This window comes from Bufo gargarizans, chromosome 6 (genome assembly GCF_014858855.1).
Source record: "Bufo gargarizans isolate SCDJY-AF-19 chromosome 6, ASM1485885v1, whole genome shotgun sequence".
Lineage (NCBI taxonomy): Eukaryota > Metazoa > Chordata > Amphibia > Anura > Bufonidae > Bufo > Bufo gargarizans.
In genome coordinates, this window is record NC_058085.1 from 113,489,026 (window position 1) to 113,506,052 (window position 17,027).

The window sequence follows — 17,027 nt, forward strand, 5'->3', positions numbered from 1 at the left end:
CTAGGGCGCACACGAGAGTTAATTATGGAGGTAGAGGCAGCAGAGGCAGATTATATTTTGCAACCACAAGATGCCACTAGAGATAAATGGAAAGAGTCCCAACAAAAATTGAATGACAGGTTATTGGTGCAAGCAAAAAACAAACGATTCTTTCAAAAGCAAACCTTCTACGAGGAAGGGGAGAGAGCGGGTAGACTTTTGGCACTAATATCTAAAGCCCATTTACAACCTACATACATTGCAGCCCTGAGGGATTCGTACGGTGTTGTTCAAATTGAACCACTGCATTTGCTCCAGGTCATGTATTCTTTTTACTCCACACTATATCAATCTAAACTGAAAGTTATGGATGTGGAGATTGTTCAATTCTTACAGCCCCTAAAATTGCGTACCTTATCAAGTGAACATAAGGCACTGTTAGATGGTCCTATTACTGTACAGGAGCTAGAGGTAGCATTACGTAGGATGTCCAATAATAAAGCCCCAGGCAGGGATGGCTTGCCGGCTGAGGTATATAAACGATATTCCAGCATTCTCCTTCCTCAATTATTAGAGGTCTGTAATGATGCCAAGCGGCAGGGTCGGCTTCCTGATTCCATGAATGAAGCGGTCATTGCGCTTCTACCTAAACCAGGTAAAGATGTACTTGAAGCTGAATCATATCACCCCATTTCTTTGCTCCCAGTTGATGTTAAACTTTTAGCAAAAGTATTAGCGAATCGTCTGAAGTGGCACCATCAATGGCACCCCGACCCACCATCAGGCAGGAGAACCTGAAGACCAGGGAAAGAAAGGTGCGGCCTTCCCATCACTGCACAGCCCAGGGGAGCGTCAGAGTGAGTACCAACTACAACCATCATTCTTACTCCTATCACTCCTCTCTCTTCCTCTGGCCTCCGCAGGGCACTGTTCACAATAAAGCGGTCATCAGTGTGATATGTGGCCAAGGGACGTCCATGTCTATGTCTTTCTGTGACTCTTCCAGTCTCTCTGTATCTCTGTTGCAACCTCCAGCAAGAACAGCAAGTTGTGTAAAAAGTACTGAAACATTGAACAGTTGGACATGTGCATTCAAAAGTTTAGAGAAGGTCACTTTAAATTCACCTGTAAAGATTAGAGTGCATTTTAGGTTCATCCTGAAATTTCACCCACAATCCAAATATCCCTAACTTTTTGTGAGTAGTGATTTATATAGCAATAAAAATCAAAGCAGCACAGTCAGGAGTAAAGCGTATGGAGTGCCAGCAGCCAAGATGCGACAAACATCAAAATAGTAGATATTAACAAAAATCTGCATCACATCCAAAATCATTGAAAAGAGCGTGCTGTCCTTTATTTGCCCATACAGCGACATTTCAGTCCTCTTGCTGGGACTATTCTCAAGGAAGTGAATACACACAAGTATCAGATATTTAAAGGTGTACCAACATTAACATACACAATTGATCATACACAGATATGCATAGCCAAATATAATCAGAAAAATACAATGATACAGTAATAATGCAGTGTCACTAAATAAAGTGCATTAGTGCATATATAGAAATATATACATCAACATGATTCAAAATATCGCATCAAATAACTCAACTGATAATCAGTGTAAATTATATCACATGTGTACCAAGTGGTATCCATGAGCAACTAAGGATCGCTCACCTGTTAACTTCTCAGTGTAGTTCATGTGATCATGGCGCTCCAGCGTATGGTCATGGCGCTCTGTAATGGTCAATTGGTGCCACGAACGTACCGAGACATACGGACATCCCTGCCACAGTGAGTGGCAGGGGATCTTTGAGACTAGCAATTTGTGGTTTGGTTTGACATGTTTACCTTGTAGATCATTCGGCATCTATGTTGTTTCTGGTACCCTTAACCTTCAGGTGTTGCTATTGTGGTCATTTAACATTCCCTATTTATAGTTGTCTCTCCCACAATGCTGTGCGGTTTATAGCTTCAGTTTGATCTGTGGATAGGTGGTGTTTGGATCTCGGCTGAGTTCCGGGTGCTGCCATAGCTTCTTGGAAGTTAAGTGTTACCTTTCCCTTTGTATTTTGGCTTTTCTGTGTGTTGCATTTCTTTGTTGTTTTGTATTAGGCCTTAGGGAGACTTCCGTTCATCCTTACTTTTGGAGGAACAGGATGTCTCATTTATGTCATTAGTACCAGGGTCCTTTAGGGTTAGATAGGCCTTTAGGTATTCCTGTGTATGAACTCACCTACCTCTGGGTTCTGTTCATACTGGTAGTCAGTCAGGGCTTTGATTAGGGGTTTCACTAGCAGTTGTCCATCTTCCTTACCTAGTTTTCAGGCCTTATTTCCCTTTCCCTCCTATGTTCGGTGTACGGGTTTCCCTCCCACACTAGAGAGTGACATTATAAACCGCCCAAACCGTCATTTTGTTTGTTTGTTTGTTTGTTTGTTCGAGTGCAGTCATGGATCCAGTTGATGCACTGGCAGGACAGTTGCAAGGGCGGTCTTTGGAAGTAGACGATCTCCGCACGACTGTCTTGCAGATTCAGAGACCACAGGCTGTCGGTCCTTGTGGTGGAAACCAGGCCTATATGGAGCATAAAGTTGCCCTCCCGGACAGATTCTCTGGGGGACGTAATAATTTAATTTTGTTTAGGGAGGCGTGAAAACTGTATTTTAGGCTACGACCACACTCATCTGGGGATGAGAAACAGCTAGTCAGTGTGGTTATTTCATTGCTTAAGGGGAATGCGCAGTCATGGGCTTTTTTTCTGCCGACCGTATCGCAGTCTCTCCGGTTGGTGGATTAATTTTTCAAAGCTCTGGGTCTTATCTATGACGATCCGGATCGGACATCCCTGGCCGAAACCAAGCTGTGTTGCCTTCGTCAGGGAGATCGTTCTGCTGAGATTTATTGCTCTGAGTTTAGGAGGTGGGGTATGGATACTGAGTGGAACTATCTGGCTCTCCGTAGCCAGTTTTGTCAGGGTTTATAGAGAGACTGAAGGACGCTTTGGCCTTTCATGAAACTCCTGTGTCTCTGGAGGCTGCTATGTATCTTGCCATACGCATTGATAGACGTCTGAGAGAAAGATCTAGGGGCCCTCACTCTCAGGACGTACTATCACATGATGTATGTCACAAACCAGCGGGTGTGAACACACTGAGCCATGTGTCCTACCTCCTTTAAGGGCGATGTCTACGTGAACCCCTCAATTCTTCACAGTACCCCTGATGGTGGGGATAGACTTTCCTGAGGGGAACACCAGGTCGCTACCTCTTGAGGAGGATAGGCACACGAGGCAGCTGGTCCAGGCGGACGAGAAGGTACCAGGGAAAGGTACCCGAAGTACAGGCGTATTCAGGCAGGCAGATTCGTTACCAGGAACAACAGTGCAGGATCGAAGGATGAGGCTGAGGCATTGTCAGACAGACGAAAGGTCAGGGCAGGCGGCACAGGTACAGGTCAGGCAATCCGGATCCGCAACAGGAGAGTTAAAGCTACCAGGCAGGGATCAGATGGGCAGCAGAATCCAATAACACAAATATGAGTCAGGAACACAAGAACACAAGTGGTTATCAGGAGCCTTAGCAGAGCACAAGGACCTTGACACTGAGGCATCTGGGAAGGGGGCTGAGCCACTTATATATGCACAGGAGGGATAGGATTGGTTAGCGAGGTCACATGACCAGCCTCTAAAGCCCAGGAAGTGACTCGCGCCGGCCCTTAAGGAAGTGCTACAGAAAACAAACAGCAAGCATGCTGTGGCCAGAGCTGAGAGGAAACTGTGGAGCGGATCCCAGAACCACAGCACCCACACAGACAGAGCCCAGGGTTGCAGCAGTGAATGGGAAGCACTGGCCACAGATCACCACTGAGTGCGGTGCCCAGGACCGCAGTGGTAAGCAGGGAAACAGCAGTGCACACCAGCCACTGTTACAATGCATTGTCCTCTTCTGACACTTTGGTGAAGATACTCCTGAGTTTAGGCCTGGGGACGAACCCATGCAGTTAGGGGGAGCTACTCCTGGATCTGCTTTTAAGCATACTGGTTGTAAGAAGGGAGAGTGTTTTTTCTGCTGATAGGAGGGACACTTTATCGGAGTATGTCTATACATTCAGCGTCCAAAAAAAAAAAAAAAAAAGGACGTTTAATTCCCATCTGACTCTTGTAGGGGTGAGAGGAGAGTCAGAAAATGGGCATTTGTCTTTGACTGGTAGTACCCGATTTCTCCTGACTGCTGAGGTGGCGCTAAAGTAAAAACTGTGGGGATTGAGGGGTTTATCGACAGCGGGGATGGGGTTAACCTGATTGATGTTCAGTTCGTCCGTATGCACGGGTTGTCACCGAGTGCATTAGAGAAAAATATTTCCATTTTTGCTATTGATTCTGCACCTCTAGCTCAGAAGTGTTTATCGCAAGGGGTGCGTGATATCAGAATAAAAGTGAGTGACTTTCATCAGGAATTTATCTTGTGTTTTGTGTTGGAGGGTCTTCCTGCTCCGGTGGTTTTGGGTTTGCCATGGTTGAGCAAGCACAATCCAACCATCGATTGGCAAGCTAGACAGATTCTAGATTGGGGTGATTATTGCATTGACAATTGTCTTAACCCCTTAGTGATCACCCATACGCATTTTTACGGCGGTCATTAAGGGGCCTTAGGCTGGGCCGCCAGTCTGAGCGCTGCACGGGTGCCCTCGACTCTCACATGAGAGCTGTGGCCCTGCTCTAACAGCCCGGACTGCAGGAGTGCCGATCTGGGCTGTTTAACACTTTACATGCCGCAGACAATGGCGTCTGCCACATGTAAAGTGCTGACAGAGGGAGCGGACTCCCTCTGTCTCCCATCAGCACCCAATACGATCGCGGGGTGCTGATGTGTGTGAAGGCTGGCAGGGGTCATATGCAGCCTGCTGGTCAATGTTAGAATAGCATTGCCATTAAAATGCAATGCACTATAAGGATAGTGCATTGCATTTTAAAAGCAATCAAAATACTGTCTGTTATAGTCCCCTTGTGGTACTATTAAGTGGTAAAAGAAAAAAAAAATATTAAAGAAAAAAATGCCATAAAAAAATTATACTTTTTTTTCATTGAAAATACGTAATAACAAGTGATCAAAAAGTGCCATTTACTCCAAAATTATACCAATGAAAAATACAAGTCATCCCGCAAAAATCAAGCCATCACACAACTTCATAGAAAGAAAAATAAAAAAGTTATGGGTCTTGGGAAGCAGCAATACAAAAATATTTTTTTTCTTTTTTAAAAAAGGGCGTTTTATTGCAAAAAAGTAGTAAAACGTAAAGAAAATATGTATTTTGTATCAATGTAATCATACTGACCCAGAGAATAAAGATATTATGTTATCTATACCAAAAAATGAACGCCGTAAAATTTTTAACGTAAAAACGCAGTGGCAGTATTGCTGTTTTTCCTATCTCCCTCCCAGAAAGAGTTAATAAAAGTTAATCAGAAAGTTATGTGTACCCTAAAATGGCAAAAAAAAAGCCATCATAAAGCTATATAGAAGGAAAAATAAAAAGGTTATAGCTCTTGGCCCAAAACAGGCTGGTCACTAAGGGGTTAATGCATCTTTTTCTGTTTTAACTACTAAGACATTGCCTTAATTTAAATCTGATTTCGCCAACATATTTTCTGAGAGTGGATGCCAGGATTTACCTCCACATTGGGAATATGATTGTCCTATCAACCTTATTCCCGGAGCTAAATTGCCCAAATCTAGGCTGTATAACCTTTCTGGACCTGAAAGACTGGCCATTAGGGAATATATTACCGAGTTTGGCTAAAGGACACATAAGACCTTCCAAATCTCCAGTGGCAGCAGAGTTTTTTGATTTGTTAAAAAAAAAGACAGAGCTCTTCAGCCATATCTGAATTTCTGTGAAGTCAATTACTGTCCATGATCCTTACCCCCTTCCTTTTATCCCTGATTTGTTTAACCAGATTGTTGGTGCCCCAAGGTGTTCTCCAAGTTGGACTTAAGGGGGTATATAATCTGGACAGGATCAAGGAAGGGGATGAATGGAAGACGGCTTTCAATACTCCTGAGGGTCTCTTTGAGAACCTGGTCATGTCTTTTGGATTGACCAATGCTCCTGCGGTTTTCCAGCATTTTGTTAATAAAATTTTTCATCGCCTTGTGGGGAGGTTTGTAGTTGTGTATTTGGATGACATACTAATTTATTCTCCAGACGTGAAGATACATCAGGATCACGTTAGACAGGTGTTGCAGATTCTAAGAGATAATAAATTGAATGCAGAATTAGAAAAGTGTGTTTTTGCTGTACACAAGGTGCAATTTTTGGGATACCTGTTGTCGCCTGCGAGTTTTCGAATGGATCTGGAGAAAGTCCGTGCTGTATTGGACTGACATTAACCCGAAAATCTGAAGGCTCTTATGCGGTTTTTTGGGGTTCACCAATTACCAAAATATTATTCATAACTATTCGACAGTGGTGAAACCCTTAACTAACATGACTAAGAAAGGGACAGATGTCTCGGTGTGGTCTGATTCGGCATTGAAAGCTTTTTCTGCTGTTTATGAGTGCTTCTCTTCTGCCCCTATATTGGTGCAGCCGGATGTATCACAACCTTTCATTGTAGGGTTGTTGCGGGTATCGAAATTTCGATACCCAATCGATACTTTTGTCCCGGTATTGATACGATACCGGGATTTCCGTTTTTTCGATACTGGGCTGCGCTTCTGCGCAGCCTAGTATCTCTGAACATGAGCGCGCTGCTATCGGCGCGCTCATGTTCTCTCAGCAGCACGGGGAGAAGGAAGCTGTCCTCCCTCCCCCTGTGCTGCTGCCGCTGCCACCAATGAGGAGAGAGGGGCGGAGGAGGGGCGGGCACACTGCGCCACCAATGAGGATAGAGGGGCGGAGGAGGGGCGGGCGCTCTGCGCTACCAAATAGGACTATTCCCATTTCCCACAGAGCGGCGCCCAGCGATGCCCCAGCACTCACCATTAGTCCTGGGCGCCGCTCCGTTCGCCCGCAGTGCCCCATTACTGTCTCCTCTCCTGCTCCACATGCTGCTCATTACTATCGGAGCGATGGGAGGAGACATCAGCTTCACTAGTGGGCGTTCCTTCTCCCTGTGCTGCGATTGGACAGCGCTACAGCCAGGAAGAAGGAACGCCCACTAGTAAAGCTGATGTCTCCTCCCATCGATCCGATAGTAATCAGCAGCATGTGGAGCAGGAGAGGAGACAGTAATGGAGCACTGCAGGCGAACGGAGCGGCGCCCAGGACTAATGGTGAGTGCTGAGACATCGCTGGGCGCCGCTCTGTGTGGCCTGATAGTGAAAGTCAGTCTAACACAATACAGGAGGCGGGTGTCGGCAGCAGAATCGCATTGCCGGCACCCTGCCGCTGACAGGGAGCTGCTATCAGAGGCAGTTAACCCCTTAGGTGCCGCACCTGAGGGGTTAACTGCTGATCTGCCAGTACCCGCCTCCTGTATAAAGGGGTAATTTATCATTGGTGGTTCAGTGTGCCCCCCCCCCTCAACCCCCCATCCCATTAAAATCATTGGTGGCACAGTGCGCCGGCCCCTCTCAACCCCCCAGTATTAAAATCATTGGTGGCACAGTGCGCCGCCAGCCCCTCTCAACCCCCCCAGTATTAAAATCATTGGTGGCAGTGGCCACAGGGTCCTCTCCCCTCCCCCTCATTGGTGGGGCAGTGGCAGCTTCTGATCGGAGCCCCAGCTGTGTAAGCCTGGGGCTCCGATCAGTTACCATGGCAGCCAGGACGCTACAGAAGCCCTGGTTGCCATGGTAACATCCCTGATGCTGTGTGCACAAGGCACAGAGCAGCAGGGACAGTGTGAAGTCCTATTCACCCTGATAGAGCTGAATAGGACAAGGGATGAAAGATCCCAGGTTCTCGCCCCTAAGGCTACTTTCACACTTGCGTTCAGAACGGATCCGTCTGAGACGGATCCGCTCATATAATGCAGACGGTGGATCCGTTCAGAACGGATCCGTCTGCATTATATTGTAAAAAAAATTCTAACTGTGAAAGTAGCCTCAACGGATCCGTCCAGACTTTTACATTGAAAGTCAATGGGGGACGGATCCGTTTGAAGATTGAGCCATATTGTGTCTTCAAACGGATTCGTCCCCATTGACTTCCATTGTAAACATTGTAAGTCTGGACGGATCCGCTTGCCTCCGCACGGCCAGGCGGACACCCGAACGCTGCAAGGAGCGTTCAGGTGTCCGCCTGCTGAGCGGAGCGGAGGCTGAACGCTGCCAGACTGATGCATTCTGAGCGGATCCGCATCCACTCAGAATGCATTAGGGCTGGACGGATGCGTTCGGGGCCGCTTGTGAGCCCCTTCAAACGGAGCTCACAAGCGGACACCCGAAAGCTAGTGTGAAAGTAGCCTAAGGGGGGAAATAGTTATTAAATAAAAAGTGTAAAAAAAAAGTAAAAAAAAAACCCACCAAAATATGAAGTATAAATGACCCCCTTTTCCCAATTTCACAAATATAAAATATATAAATAATAAACATATTACATATCGCCACGTCAGAAAAGTCCAAACTATTAAAATATAAAAAAAAATCTAGGTGGTGAACGCCGGAACAGAAAAAAATTAATAAAAACTGCGCGATTCGCCATTTTTAAACATGCGGAATGCACGTGGCTTTTTTTTTTTTTTTTTTTTTTTGCGTGGTATCGAATGGTATCGAGTATCGCAATACTTTTTCATGGTATCGAAACCGAATCAAAAACTTGGTATCGCAACAACTCTATTTCATTGTTGAAGTGGACGCCTCCGAGGTGGGAGTAGGAGCAGTTTTATCACAGGGCCCGTCACCTGGTAAATGGCGTCCATGTGCCCTTTCTCAAAAAAATAACTCTCTTCCACAGAGAGAAATTACGATGTGCATAATGTATCTGAATAAGTTTTTTTTTCTCTTTTTCATTATCTAGTTGAACTGACCAATAAGGATCATTTTAAGGATATCAATAAAAGTATATTTTTTTAAGGGTTCTATGATTATTTTTTCAGTTAGATTCTTATGTTCTAATTTGCGTTTAATTTCACTGGTATAAAAATGGTTTTATTGTTGTAAAATGATTTTGCTCTAACGCAACGCGTTTGAAAAAATGTGCAATTGCTCAGCAGCAGAATGCTGTTGAGGTGCTGTGCTGGTAATAGGCCTATGTAGAAACTTAAGGTTTTGAAAAAATAAAAAACAACAGCTGTCTCAAATGAAAAACCATATACATTGCAGATGGTTTGCTTTGTAACACAGAGAACGACTAGTGTGAGGTTCTGCAGAAGCTGTATTATTAAAGGCTTCTCCAGGAATTCCCAAATACCCTTCAGTAGTTATAATGGCTCATTTTGTCTAGGAAGCAATCATACGGAGAAATAAAATAGCCGCCATCCTATTGGAACATGCAGAACCTGTCCTATTCACACAGCAGAACAAGTTACGTCACAACATGAGCTAAAGAGCTGCCTCATCCTCCTCTCTGCTCTGTGTGTCAGGGATTATGATTCTGAATACAGATAATAAGATCTTCAGTTAAATCTTTGTGGGAATGAAGCTCATAAGGAGACATGAATTACAGAGAGGACGGACAGGACAGACCGTGGTAATGTGGGGCTATGGTAATGGAGACTACATACAAGTGCTGCTGCTCACTACCCACATCCTCACCTGCTCTCCGTACTTCATGTCTCCTCATGAACTCCATTCCTACAGAGATTCAGCTGAAGATATATAAATGTGTTCCCAAATACCTTTAATTAATTAGAGTGGCTAGATTTGTCTACAGAGCAATCACTAGGAGAAATAAAATGGCTGCTGTCACAACACTGAGCTGAAGAGCAGCCTCATCCTCATCTCTGCTCTGTGGGAATGGAAATGATGAGGAGACATGAAGTACAGAGAGGAGGGTGGGAGTAATGAGCAGCAGCACTTGTATGCAGTATCCATTACCACAGCTCCATATCACCTGTCCAACCTCTCTGTACTTCATGTCTCCTCTGAACTAAATTCCCCAGAAATTCAGCTAACGTTCTTATCATCTGTATTCAGGATCATAATCACTGGCAAGCAGAGCAGAGAGGAGGATGAGGCAGCTCTTTAGCTCAGTGTTGTGAAATAACTTATTCTCCTGGGCGATTAGGACAGGTTTTGTGTGTACTAATAGGATGGCGGACATTTTATTTCTCCTAATGATTGCACCCTAAACAAAACAAGCCATTACAACTAATGAAAGGTATTTGGGAATATATTTATAATAAAGTAATATTTAAGTATTTTCAATTTTTTAATTCCCAGAGAACCCCTTTTAAGCACTGACTGTACCCCACCCAGGGCCAATATCCCTCAAGCTTTCCCTGATCAAAGTCCCTAGTATTCTACACATTTCTTTCTTTCTATTCTCTCAGTAGACTGTCCTTGTTACACTAGAATATATGCTTGCTCGTGACTCTGTTTACCCATCCACCCTCATTAACAGCACAGCATAGAATGACATTCTGCTCATTCTGAACAGGCACCTCTCTGCCTACTGCCCCACTGATTGTCTCACAGGCTGACAGACATCCTGGATCAGCCAATTAGACTCACACTGCACACTTTCTCCCATGGTCATTTAAGGAATCCTTCTTCTTCCTTCCTTGTGGTTTTCCCACCAACATGTGCAGTAAAAAGGCACTGCGCGACTTTATGCTAGATTCGTCCAGTTCATAACGAATTAATACGCTCCACCTTTATATCGAACAATAGCAGAAATTTTTGCAACAAATCTGCCCATTGTGTACACAACCTGCTCAGTTTATACTAATAAGTTTTGGTTCTTGCAGAAATTTCTGCAGCATATATGGATAGGTAACAGTAAGTCATTGTGAAGCCTGTGCTAACGAGATAGAGGCCCAAATGTGAGTACAAGAAAGTAGCGAATAATTTTGTCCAAAATAATTTATCTGCTTTAATTGGCTGCTGGCATTTGGTACACGGATAAAGATCGCCATCTGGTGGACAGATGAAACATTTCTGGAAAAATCTGTGAAACCTGGTTTCCCATTGTTAAACACAAATCCACTGGATATCCATAGGTTGCACCCTTTCACACGAGCGAGTATTCCGCGCAGGTGAAATGCGTGATGCGAACGCATTGCGCCCACACGGAATCCGGACCCATTCATTTCAATGGGGCTGTGTACATGTGCGTTGGTTTTCACGCATCACTTGTGCGTTGCGTGAAAATTGCAGCATGTTCTCTATTCTGCGATTTTAACGTATGGAGCTGCGTAAAAATCGCATCACATCCGCAAGCAAGTGCAGATACGATGCGTTTTTCACAGATGGTTTCTAAGAGATGTTTTATCAAGCGCGTACAAAACGCATTAAATCGCATTGCACCCGGTTGATAAATACTGAACGACTTTGCCCACGAAATCGTGCATTTTTCACCAAACGCATTCGCAACCCATCCGGACCTAATCCTGGTCTGCAAGGGGCATAACAGTCTTGATTCCACCCATAGGCCTTAATTTTAATAAAAACGGATCCAAAAACAATATATCATCTCTAAAAAAGAATGTGGTCCGATGACGGTTCTCCCGATAGAAGTCAGTAGGTAATTCAGCTTTTTCTATAACTCCCACAGACTCAAAGGAGAAGGAAGAACAAAAGCATATCTTGTCGATATGCTATAAATGTAATGATAGGAATATGCCTTTAAGTAATATTTCTACCAAAAAGAGAAAATTATATTTTTAATGGTCACCCAATAGAGAACTTAGGTTCCACAACTGGTTTGCATAAAACTGATATTATTATTGAATCAGAAGACATTGGGGGAGTCTGTACATGAAATAACCATGTAACCAAACACAAATTAAATTAATTGTGTTCATTGACCTGTTAAGCTAATCAGCTCCAGAGTAATTGAAATCCTGCTTTGTAAAACTTCTTATTTGCAGTAAAACTGAGCTTTATCCACAGGACTAATAAGGTGCCAGGAAAATTTAATATATTGCATATGTCTTTTCCAGTTACATCTACTTCATATGCTCAAAATAATCATGTTTCAAGAGAGATTGTACTTATTAAATGGGAAAAAGAATTATATCTTAATCAAATCCAGTCTGCTATAGGTATATAGGGGGTCATTTATTAAGACCAGCGTTTTAGATGCCAGTCTTAATAACCCCTATATCTGGTGAAGGCCTCTCCATAACTTAGGCGCATCTAGCGCTAGTCTAAATGTAAGCGAGCTTCCTAGCTAGCTTACATTTGGATCATTTTCTACGCCTAAAACAGGGAAGGAAAAATGAACAGTTACGTCACAGTACGGGAATGATAAACACAGTAATAGGTAAGAAGGATAAAAATGGAGAGCACAGAGTGCTACTACTGGATAATAAACAGTTACATCACAGTAGAGGGATAATAAACACATGGATGTCACAGTACAGGGTTAATAAACTCATGGATGTCACAGTACAGATATAATAAAACACAGTTATGTCACAGTATAGGTAAAATAAACACAATGATGTCACTCTACAAGGATAATAAACACAATAATGTCACAGTACAGATATAATAAACACAGTGATGTCACAGAACAGATATAATAAACACAGTGATGTCACAGTACAGGGATAATAAACACAGTGATGTCACAGTACAGGGTTAATAAACACATTGATGTCACAGTACAGATATAATAAACACAGTGATGTCACAGTACAGATATAATAAATACAGTGAGGTCACAGTACATGGATTATAAACACAGTGATGTCACTCTACAGGGATAATAAACACAGTGATGTCACAGTACAGGGATAATAAACACAGTGATGTCACAGTACAGGGGTAATAAACTCAGTGGTGTCACCGTACAGGGATTATAAACACATTGATGTCACAGTACAGGGATAATAAACACAGTGATGTCACTCTACAGAGATAATAAACACAGTGATGTCACTCTACAGAGATAATAAACACAGTGATATCGCAGTACAGGCATAATAAACACAGTGATATCGCAGTACAGAGAAAATAAACAACGTGATGTCACAGTACAGGGATAATAAACACAGCGATATGACAGTACAGAGATAATAAACACAGTGATGTCACAGTATAGGTATAATAAACACAGTGATGTCACTCTACAGAGATAATAAACACAGTGATGTCACAGTACAGGGATAATAAACACAGTGATGTCACAGTATAGGTATAATAAACACAGTGATGTCACAGTATAGGTATAATAAACACAGTGATGTCACTCTACAGAGATAATAAACACAGTGATGTCACAGTACAGGGATAATAAACACAATGATGTCACAGTATAGGTATAATAAACACAGTGATGTCACTCTACAGAGATAATAAACACAGTGATGTCACAGTACATGGATAATAAACACAGTGATGTCACAGTATAGGTATAATAAACACAGTGATGTCACTCTACAGAGATAATAAACACAGTGATGTCACAGTACAGGGATAATAAACACAGTGATGTCACAGTATAGGTATAATAAACACAGTGATGTCACAGTACAGGGTAATAAACACAGTGATGTCACTCTACAGAGATAATAAACACAGTGATGTCACAGTACAGGGATAATAAACACAGTGATGTCACAGTATAGGTATAATAAACACACTGATGTCACAATACAGGTATAATAAAAGTTATGTTGCCGTACAGAGAAAATAAACATAGTGATATCATAGTGCAGAGATAATAAACAATGATGTCATAGTACAGATAAAATAAACTCAGTCCTGTTCAGTGCGCTTGCCAGCCACGCTCTCTGATAGCCTAACCTGTAGCCTCTGTCTCTGCTCTCCTGAATACAAATGTAAGCTGACAGCTTTTCAATCAAATAAGGCTACTTTTAGACCTGCGTTTTTGCCTGCTCCGGCGGGGATCAGCAAAAACGCTTCTGTTACGGATAATGCAGCTGTCTGAATCTGTTATGAACAGATCCGATTGTATTATCTTTAGCTTCGCAATGAAGGATCCGTCATGAACTCCATTGAAAGTTGATTGAGGGACGGATCCGTTTTCTATTGTGTCTGAGAAAACAGATCCGTCTACATTGACTTCTATTGTGGGTAATGCCGGATCCGTTTTGCTCCACATCCCATGACGAAAAGAAAACCGCAGCTTGGGAAAGCAACCAAACGGACCGGAATGCATTTAGGAGCATTTTGTTCTGTTCAGTTACGTTTTGTCCCCAAATGACAATGAATGGGGACAAAACGGAAGCATTTTTTTTACAATATTAAGATCCTATGACGAATCTCAATACCGGAAAGTGTGAAACGCAAGTGTAAAAGTAGCCTTTAATGTTTTTAAATCAAAAGGAATGTCAGCTTCCCTTACGTCCTACCAGCAGCACAGATGGGGTTAACTGCCCCTGTGGACTGGTAGGACCGGCGGAATTTTTAATGAGCCCAAGAACCAATAAACGATCTTCAGCTCCCTGAAAGGGAGGAGATCGTCCCCCAGCCCACCGTGTTTTTTTCTGTCCTTTGGACAGGTGGACTGGCGTGTCGCTCCCCTCAGGGAGCTGAAGAGTACAGGGGCTCTGTTTTTCTTAAACCTAAGGAAATCGCCCCTTTTTTTGTTGCTGTTTGCCTTTATTCTAGGCGTAATCGCGGCTATTTTTTGTACAGGGTACCGTCGGGGGGTGGCTCCCCTCCCCTCTTCTATCTTCCGGAAGTGACGCGCTCCAGCTGCGCTACGTCACTTCCGTTTTTTTCTTATCTCCAATGCGGTGGGGTTTTCTTCTCACCGCTCGGTTATTTTCTCCTTATAACATCCTGAATTGTCAGGATAGCTTTGGGAGACATATAGGGTCAAACTGAGCCTCATTTAGGCTCTTTTACTTCTCTGCGCTTGTTCCGATCGAGGCCCCGCCCAGGGCTTCCCTTTTTTAAACGCCCAGAGCCTGTCATTCAGTGCTCTGGTTGCATCGCTTTCACAAGCTAGCTCCAGAGTTCCCTGTGCTTTGATATATTAGCTATATATATTGATTGGCTTGGGTATTTTTCTTCACAGCTCTATTTTGCTTCAGTGCTGGTGGTTTCACCTCTCGTTTCACCTCCACCTGGTGTTTGTAGGTGTTATGACCTGTTTTTTTCTTTTTCTTTACAGTTATGGCTTCCCCCAGAGATTCTGATCAGTGGAAGTCCACCGCCAAAAGGAAGCACGATTGTAACACACCTTTGGACGACAACTGCACTTACTCAAGGTGTGAAAGTTGTCGCACACAGGCATTCACGGAACCCACAATGCAAGAGATGTTCCAGTGGACGAAAACTTACGTGGATGATTCCATTAAAGGAGTAGTGCGCCTGCTTAATGAGAGGCTACCAGGATCCTCTCAGACTCCCATGGAAGTGGCTGCACCGGTCGAGAGACCTACCCCCTGCTCGGTGGGGTCTTCTTCTGAGGAAGAAAAATCAACTTCTTGTTTTTTTCCGCCAGAGAAAACGCAGAAGTTGCTAAAGTCCATCAGGTCGGGGGACCAGGATGTTGACATGGGGGAGTCCTCTGATCCCGCCGGACGGACACAGCATGTCTTTAGAGCGGATGAGACCCTTCTCTCTGTGATGCGTACAGAGTGGAGAAAGCCTGAAAAAGGTCCAGTCCTCACCAGGAAATTCAAGCTTATGTACCCAATGGCTAAAACCTTGGTGGAATCGTGGGGTTCCGTTTCCAAGGTGGACATGGCAATAGCCAAGTTGTCCAGGCGCACTCTGGTACCTGCAGACGATGGGTCCAGCCTGCAGGACCCTCTAGACCGGAGGGCAGAGTGCACCCTTAGAAGGGGTTACGCGGCGGCTGCTGCCTCCGCATCGACATCTATTGCGGCCACTGAAGTAGCCTCCTTCTTACGCTCCAAACTTAATTAGATCCAGACAGACGTGGACCAGAGCGTTTCTAGAGACGACATCTTGACAGCGTTTAAATCAGTCAATCTGGCCGTGGAGTTCTTGTGTGATTCCTCCCAGATGCAGTTGAAACTGGCCGCCAAAACAATGGCTCTAGTTTCGGCTGCCCGCAGACCACTATTGCTGAAGCCGTGGATCGCGGACAACGCGTCCAAATTTAATCTATGTGGGCTCCCCTTAGAGCAGGATAGGCTGTTCGGGTCCGAATTGGACAAAATCATGGAGGGACTCTCCGATAAGAAAGGGAAGAGTCTCCCCCAGCAGCCCTTTCGGGGACGCCCCAGACAGGATAAAAAAGGCGGAGACCGTTCAGGGCAGCAGGCTAAGCACAGAGATTGGGGGGGCCGTCTCGTAGATTCTCGAGACGCTCCCGCAAACCCACCAGGGAGGCAAAACCCTCCTGACTAAGGGGCTCCCCGAGGCTCTTGGATAAGCCCTGCTACCCCCGCAGTATCTCCTCTAGACTTTCCCGTACCCCTCCCCCAGATTCCCGTGGGGGGCCGTCTCTCCCACTTCAAAGACTTTTGGGCCCAGCAGATTGCAGACCCCTGGGTTCAGGATATAATTTCTGCTGGTTACCGGGTAGATCTCATCCCCCCCCCCCCCCAAGAGAGATTCATCGCCACGCGAAACTTCGGGTCTGCCAAACAGAAGATCCTAGAGTCTTATATTCAGGACTATATCTCCAAGGGAGCCCTGGAGGAGGTGCCGGCAGGGGAGAGAGGCCTAGGGATTTATTCTCCAGTGTTCCTGGTTCCCAAGAAGACGGGAGATCTCCGGATGATCATCGACTTGAGATTCCTCAATCGATTTATAAGGAAAACCAGGTTTCGAATGGAAACCATAAGGTCAGTCAGCCATATCCTCAACTCTGGGGACATCATGGCTACTCTGGACCTCAAGGATGCGTACCTTCACATCCCAATCCATTCCACTTCCCGGAAGTTCCTCAGGATCGCGGTCCAGATTTTAGGGGTTCGCAGGCACTTTCAGTTCGCCGCGCTTCCCTTCGGAATCTCTTCTGCCCCCCTTATCTTCACCAAGGTGGTG